This window comes from Orbicella franksi, chromosome 10 (assembly GCF_964199315.1).
Source record: "Orbicella franksi chromosome 10, jaOrbFran1.1, whole genome shotgun sequence".
Lineage (NCBI taxonomy): Eukaryota > Metazoa > Cnidaria > Anthozoa > Scleractinia > Merulinidae > Orbicella > Orbicella franksi.
Window position 1 is genome coordinate 24,079,979 of NC_138154.1, and position 8,543 is coordinate 24,088,521.

General features: G+C 40.1%; 1 pseudogene; it reads right to left on the bottom strand.

The window, feature by feature from the left end:
• Positions 1–8,445, bottom strand: part of LOC145500140 (metal cation symporter ZIP14-like) — a 10,833-nt pseudogene extending 2,388 nt beyond the window's left edge.
• Between the last annotated feature and the right edge of the window lie 98 nt (positions 8,446–8,543).

The window sequence follows — 8,543 nt, forward strand, 5'->3', positions numbered from 1 at the left end:
CCATGCTTAAAGAAATATACACTCACCATGTCAACTAATGAAATGTTCACAAACATTCCTCCAGCGAGTGGATAGATCCACCTGACTGCCGATGTTTTGGCGCCAAGTATCAAGCCAGTGATCAGCCCCAGATAACAAGTACATGCCGAGAGAAAGTTGAATGCCATTGCCATTTTGTACGACATGCCAGCATTGAGATGAATGGCAAAATCACCTGGAAAACAATTGAAATTCAACAAATATACTTATCCACGTAGAAAGCGTGAGAAAGGTAAGAAAGATATGATTGAAACCCCTATACCGAAACAACCACCAACAGGTTGATTTGTAAATAACAGTGAGAAAACTGCATCAAGTAATGATTCTTACCAAGTTCGTGTGGTAACTCTTCGCAGAATATCGCCATTGAGGTACTGATGCCAACATAAGTTGAACTGGAATATGACGCTCCAATGGCTAAGCCGTCAATAAAGTTATGAAGGCCGTCACCAATGATTATCATCCAAGCAACAGGCGCCACTTTTCTCTTTCTGCCAGTGTTCACAATAACCTGTGCATACGATACAAGGAGCCGGTAAAGATTCGATCTTGTTTGCTTTCTTATGCAGACACGTCTTGTAGTGACTCTCAGCCTGGGAAAGAGATTATCCTAATCTCTTGGCCTGGGGTATGTTTTAAAAATTTGAATTAAGGTGGCTGACAATAGTTTCCAGCTCTTTCCATCACTTACACTTTGCTGGATCAATACTGACTACTATTTATCACATGATCCTACAATAATGGTATCACAGAACTGCCCAGTCATTGGTAAACAACTAGTGATCGTCCTTTTTCAATCAATCAATCAATCAATCAATCAATCAATCAATCAATCAATCTTTATTCATCGAGGGTAACACCTAATAGTTACACAACTAATAAACTTGTGGCCCTCTTAAATATACATTAATTTAAAATCTATCAAAAACCTATGGAAAATTATTAAATTATTTGATTAAAATTATTAAACAGGGTACCATAGTAACAATACAACCTGTTTAAAACATCCTTAATTTTAGCTTTAAGTGCTTATGACTCAAAAATGAGCTCGGTGATTCCCAAATTTAAGGTGGCTCTGCACCGCCCTCCACAGAATTAATTTAAACTTTGCAAAACGTTGCATCCCATCGTGCTTATTACAATTCGATAATAACATATGGAGTTCACTCAGCTCATTTTTGAGTTATAAGCACTTAAAGCTAAAATTAAGGATATTCTTAACAGCCTGTATTGTTGCCATGGTACTGTATTATGCTACAAAGATTACCAATGGTTGGGCGTTTATACGATACCAATATTGCAGCACCACTTATAAAAATTAAGGTTTTCTACAAAACAGGAATGAACTGTTTATTACGTTGCACAAGAATTGTTTTACACTGTAAGCACCTCATAGCATTCATTTGAACTTCTTTTTTCCACTGACCCATTGAAGACATTCGGAATGTCGCTCATACTATGAAGAGATAAATGTTGATCGTGTTTCCCATTGTGAAGTTGGAGCTGCACTTCAGCGATTCCTGAGCCAGGTAATGCACTCTTGCCCTCGGTTTTCTCCTTAGAAAGAGAACAATTACTTCTTAAGCATATGCCACATGAGTACGGCAAGGCGCAAAGTTCGGTGATTATAATCTATCAACATTAGCATAATCTAATTGAAAACTATTGGCAAGCTCGTAATCTTATTGGTTACACAGCCACCGTTTAACAAAAAAGGCCAAAGTCCAAGAAAAGGAGTCGGGAAGCAGCTCTTCGAAGCTCTCCTAAGGTCCCACACAAGTGGCTTGATACTCTGAGAGGAAGAGGAACAAGAGAAACATTGCCCCTAGCCTCAAAACAATAACAGCTGCTAAAAAACAAAAGAATTACATGCCTAGAAGAGCTGGTACACTTCCGAAGATAAGTGCACATGTGTAATAACCTATATCATTATATCAGAAGCACTATGTTTTAACCAATGTGTAGTGCAACGAGCAGCAACCTTCAGTAAACCTAAGGAGCTGTCGCTACATTTCCATCCAATGAATTGTAAAATTAAAAAAGTGGGAAAATTTGGGGCGAAATTCCCGGCGACCTCGTTTCCCGAATGATCCATTACGGTGTCACGTGTTAGCCTGAGTATCAGGCTTTTCGAGGATAAGGTGGGAGGGGTAGCACAAAAGAAGGAACGTCTGGTGCTCGGGTTAGTCAGGTGTGTGCTGGATTTTGTGTTCAGTTTGACTTTCTCCCCAATTTGTCGTTATAATTCTGATTTTGGTTAAAAAAAACCTTCAATGGACAAGACTTGATTTTATAGAGGGGGGGGGGGGGTGGGGCAAGGGTATTTTCGTGATACCGTGATCCGGTTTTTTTGTGCTCTGTGAATCGTGATTTGATAAAAAAAAAAAACTGTTCCGTGAATCGTGATTGAAATGTATTCCGTGAGGCGTGAAATGCAAAACTCCTTGGCCGTGAATTGTAAATAGATAAGAAATAAATCGTGAATGTCTAAAGTTGAGTTCGTAGCTGAATTTCACAGCATTGTGATCACATTTTTTCCGTGACTTTAGTGAAATTAACGCTTGAGTCAAGCCGACTGAGAGTAGCGACAAAAGAAACATGTTGACAGGTTTAAATAAACCCGTTGATTTCCTGATCACCGTATTAACCAATGAACCCGTCTCAATAGGATTTTTGACTGATTAAGCATTGATGAACGACATGTGCGGACTCGGTGTAACTCAGACTGGTAAAGATCATGGCTGCTGAATCCGACAAAGTCCTCGCGGTTGTTGAATCAGTTATATTTTACCATGCTGAGCCAGAATCAGGCACTTCCAAATTTGCTGGATTCAAGGAGCGTGTCAGAATTGGCATAAGAGATTCGCACAAAATTTTAAGTGCCCTCTTAAGATTAATGACTAGTTTTTGCGGAATCAAAGAGGAGTGCATAAAACGTGGCCTCGGTAAAAGCTTGGATGTCACGATCTGCAGATTGGTGAAGGATGGCATAAATCAACCAAAAGCGTTCTCCATCAACACGCAAGATCAATGGGACCTCGAACATCCAATCCTAACCTTAACCCCTAAGTCCGTACAAATGATCTACAATCAACTTAATCGGCTGGATGATAAATTGAAGTCTATCAACAAAGGCATCCACGTTGATCTTCATGTTTGTCTGACAACCCAAGTGGAAAATCTGCACGCTGTTGGTCATTTCCAGGATCAATGCCCCACATCTCTTAACTACTCCTGTAATCTGGGAAACACTGTTTACGAAAGCATCAAAAGGATAACAAGCTGGACAGCCTATTATTTCACTCACCCAACAATTCCAATTCCAGACAGTTTAATTCCACTGACAGACATTTCCAAACTTTCGCATCTTGGCAAAACAAGGAACTTAAATTCTACCCAAGAGCAGATCATAATAGAATGGGCAGTTCAGCATGGCAAGTGCGTTCGACAGAGAACTTTGAGGAAAGAAACAAGGAAGTTCAAGGCTGGCACTTCGCCTTTGAATATGTATCGTCCAGCAGATGTTACCCAAAGGACAAGATCCACCTTGAACCTCCTGCAAAGTATCAGCCAGCTGTTCCACCAATCGTCGACGAACAAGAAGAGCAAGAGCAAGAAGTCACCTTCGCTCATCCTCAAGTGTCTGAAGCCCCCAAAGTCCCAGAAGATGATGTGCAGTATGACACAGACAGTGGGCATGACGATGCCGTGGAAAGTGACAACGACGATAATACTCTGACCTTCTTAAGAGCCGTAACAACTCGCAGTGGAAGAGCTGTCCGAGTCCGATATTTCTCTTAAGAGGTCTCTTAAAGTAAAACCAACAAATTAAGATTTCAAATGTCACCTTTCCAACAGCTGTAAATTATTGGTAAAGTTAAAGAATGTACTTTTTTGTACAAATTTTGATTACAGTTTCGTGCACATGTTCGAGAATCGTGAAAAGTGAATTTTTTGTTTCGTGATTCGTGAAATCGAAAATTTACTATCGTGACTTCGTGACAAGACCCCCCCTTGCCCCCCCTCTTTATATACCATGGAAATATCTCCGAATGTCCAAAACAGTTCCCGTGAAACCCACATGCTTCGTTCGCGGTGCATGGAATTGGTTTAACAATTGTTGTATTCTTTTTTTTAACAATTATACCAATTCCACAGAGGAAATAATTTTGCATAAACAAACATCGTTTCGTTTTAGTCCGATGTGGGAATTTTCGATATGAGACAAATCAAATGATCAGCTAGCTAGATAGAGCGTTCAGCTGCTTATTTGGCAGGCTGCGACTGAAAAATAAGTCTGTCACCGAAATACTTTGGAAATCTTCTTACAGTCAACGAGGAGCGAATTTGTCGACTTACCTCCGTCTCTTTGTTTTCCGATGCAGACTTCTCTTTCAACCTGACGATCATTTTCATGACATATTCCAAGAGAAAGAACAAATAGATTCCACCGACAATGACCAAACTTTTCCACAAATTAGCAAGACCACGTATCTGATATGCCTGCCAAACAAGGGAGCATTATCTAGGTTAACTTTTGCAACCTCCTGCTACAAAATGAAATCTGGATAGTCTTTTCCAAAGCAGACCCACTAGAATTTAATTTTTATTTGCAACGTAACACAGACACTGTACAACACTGTTACGTTGCATGCTTATGTGTATGATTTACACAATAAGCGGTATTGAAAAAAAAAATAGGTTTGTGCTTATTTTGCATTTTGGAAATGATAAGTTCATTTTTTTTTTCATCCTGTACAGATTGCGTGAGTGAAAATATGCGAATGCAACACTATTTATACCAATTACTGTACCCAAATTCGCAATTAGCCAATCAGAAGCCTTGTCTAAATTTCTGATATTCTGCGACAGTCAAGTCACTGACCGATATGGCTTCGATATCATGGTCACTTGGCCAAATCTGAGTACGATAAATACCTAATCGTACCTTTTTTGGTACGCTTCGGTAGCATGTCAGGCTCATTTGATCTCACCATGGGTATTTTGACTCGACTACGTCTCGCCAAAACACGCACCATGTCTCGACCAAACTCGCCTGATATGCGTCCGAAGCATGCCTCGGTGACAGATCAGCCAGATTTGGTCGAGCCACGTCTGCCATGGTTTATATTTTCATTGTTGTGAGACGTAGTTGAGTTAAAGTAGCCGCGACGCGGCCAAAGAAGGCTGGTATGACGCCGAAACGTACTAAAAAGGTATGATTACGTATTTGCCTATCTGAATTTGGCCATAAATCCGGCCATACTAGGCCTTTGATTAGAACGCGTGCGACACCGTTGATATCGTAGAACACACTGCCTTTATTTAACTAGCTAATCGCGGATCTGAACACGGTAATAAGATATATCTTAAGGACGGTGCCTACTAAATACAAAGGTTTTTGTAGCAGGTTAGGACCACGCGGAAAAAGTAGATCTTTGCAAGGGCTATTAGAATCCACAAAGAAAAATTGGGTAGCCACACATTTTTTCGAGATAATTAGCCTTGAATCTCAACAAAAATGCTGACAAAAGCATTTGTCTGAAAAAAAAGGAAAGGATATTTCTTCACAGCTTTCCTTAGAATTCGCCTTTACATACAGAAAAACAAACACATTTATAAAGATCTGAAAACTACATGGTAAACATAAAAACCATTTTTGGTATGTTTTTAAATCGTGGCAACAGCGCTTTTAGTGTCTCTGACAGCCTTCCTCTGGTTCAGCTAATACAGTCTAAATCCTTTTGCTTACAACCACAAACTAATCACGAGTTGAATAGGCTTGCCACTTCCATTTCATAACATAAAATGTAGTGGTAACCACGCGTTTTTTTAAAGTTATTGATCTTTTCTGAAAACTTTTACGGTGCCCGTTACATTTTTTTTCCTATCCAGTAAGTAAAACATTTGCGTATCTCGCACTTGTTTTGCGTGCGCACTACGCCATCTGCAGGTACATGTTTACATTTAGATTTCAGTATAATTTTCGACCTAGTTTTCCAGCTGGAAGACGATAAAAGTTAGTGGTTAGCGATATGTTTCTATTCTGGTGTTCCTGGTTTAAGTACAGGTTCATTAAACTTGATTTGGTCACAGTAGGAAAATGTTTCTTTCATTTCAGTCGTGTACTTGGTAGCGTAGTTGATTGCGCCAATGTCAACCCAGCGCGCGCGTGACACTTAAACCATGCCTTGCGTGATGCAGCAGAAAGTGTGCGCACCAATAAAAGTAGGCACCGTCCGGCCCTAGTCAGTCACACTCTTGCTTATGTTTACATGGAGACTTTGGCTATTATATCTTATTGGGCGGGTGTTGGAACGAAGGAAATCACTGTGAAACTACTAAGGATAATTAAACATACCTTCAGGAACACAACTTACATTAAGGCAATAAGATTTCCCTTCACGTTCCAATATCAATAGTGTCGATGGCATCGAAAATGGCGAAGGCTGACTAGGGTCCTTTTAACCTGTAGAAAGACCATTCACGAGATGTCCAGAAAACACTTACGTGTGGAAGTTTTTACCACTCAGTACACCAACAGCAAGCGACAGCATAAACAACAGAAGAATCTTGTAAAGTGATTGGTTCATGAATGGGACAACAAAGGCTCCAAGTAGAGATGCACAGCTGATGATAGTTACTGACAAGAACCCAAATCCCTTTGCTGAAAAGAATTGTATAATAAACATTCTGAACCCTACGGTAGAGGATAAAACAATCCACATCGGGGCATGTGGGTCCTAACCATTAGGGCTTATCCCAGTTTCTGGCCCATCAAGTTCTCCCTCCTGTATATTCTGCAAATTCTTAGCGAGTTGCCCTCAGTAATTGAGGGAGTTTCCGAGTCATCTGCGTTCCTTTGGGGATTATCCGAGTCAGGATCAATGATCCAAGATCACTCGTATCATGGTTCATTAAGGGTGCAGACGAATCCGTGAGCAGAGTAGATTCATCGGTTCCTTTGAAGAGGCACGATCCGAGTGATATTGGATCACTGATCCCAATCTAGTTGATCCCAAAGGAACGCACTCGAAGTTAGTCTATCTATGTTTTTACACGTTGAAGTCAAAGTACGTCAACGATTCATTGTATGCAAACTACTTATTACTGATTGTGGTACCTCGAGTTTTGCTCTGCTTTGCATCTTCTTTCGTGTCTTCGCTTTCATCCAAACAAGCTTACTTTCAATTTGCTGTACTATCGCTGGACAGACTTTTTCAAATTTATCCAGATTTAATCCACTGGAGTCAACAGAAAAGGCTTCAAACAGTTCTTTGGCACTGCAATAAAATCAATTCATATGACATAACGTCACGGCGGTCATGTTGGTGTTCCCGAGTTCTTTTTTCGTGGAAACATTTTTAATTATTGTATGGGTACACTAACATGACCACTGTGAAAACGTTCTATTTTATGCATCAAAGCGTGATGTATGAATATGCAAGCAGTTCTTGGGTAGTTACGCAATTTAATAAATAAGCATGGATCTCAAAAATGGTAACTCGGATTGGCCTGTTTTTGTCCTGGGAAAATGGGATTTGTGATTTGGTCACTGGGGATGGAAAAAATGTCCAAAATGGGAATGTGATAAATATTTGACTTCATATGAGCATTTAAAACATCACTTATTTCCTGGGGTCGAAAAATGTCAGAAAGTTGTTCAAGCAACTTGTTCGTGTCAAGTTTGAGCATTTCTATCCAGATGCAGCATGTGCAGGACTTGTCACTATTTCCCGGTTACAAGATGAGTTTAAACATGGGGGAACTCTATCTTGCCTCTTCACATTTACAGTAAGCATACTGCAACACATTTTAAGAGGGACACATTTACATTGTACGAATTATGATGTTTGGCACATCAGTTGAAGAAAAACATAGGATAACATAACCTAACGTAACGTAACGTAACGTAACGTAACATAACATAACAGAACTGAGCAGAACAGAACAGAACAGGACAGAACAGAACAGAACAGAACAGAACAGAACATGACAGAGCAGAACAGAACAGAACGGAACGGAACGCAAAGGAACGGAACGGAACGGAACGGAACGGAACAGAACAGAACAGAACAGAACAGAACAAAACAGAGCAGAACAGAACATGACAGAGCAGAACAGAACAGAACGGAACGGAACGGAACGGAACGGAAAGGAACATAACAGAACAGAACAGAACAGAACAGAACAGAACAGAACACAACAGAACACAACAGAACACAACACAACACAACACAACACAACACAACAGAACACAACACAACAGAACACAACACAACATAAAACCTTTAATTTAACACGATAAGAATTAAAGCTACAAAGCTTGTGGGGTCATGTATACTACTGAATCGGTGAAAATGATCTCTAAGTGGGCAGCAACGTACTACAAACATCCGAATTCATCTTACAAACATCACATGCGGTTTCACCTCGCATCAAAATTCCAAAGTCAACCTCACGGGAGTTGAACAGAAAAGAGAAAGCTGAAGTGAGGACGTGGG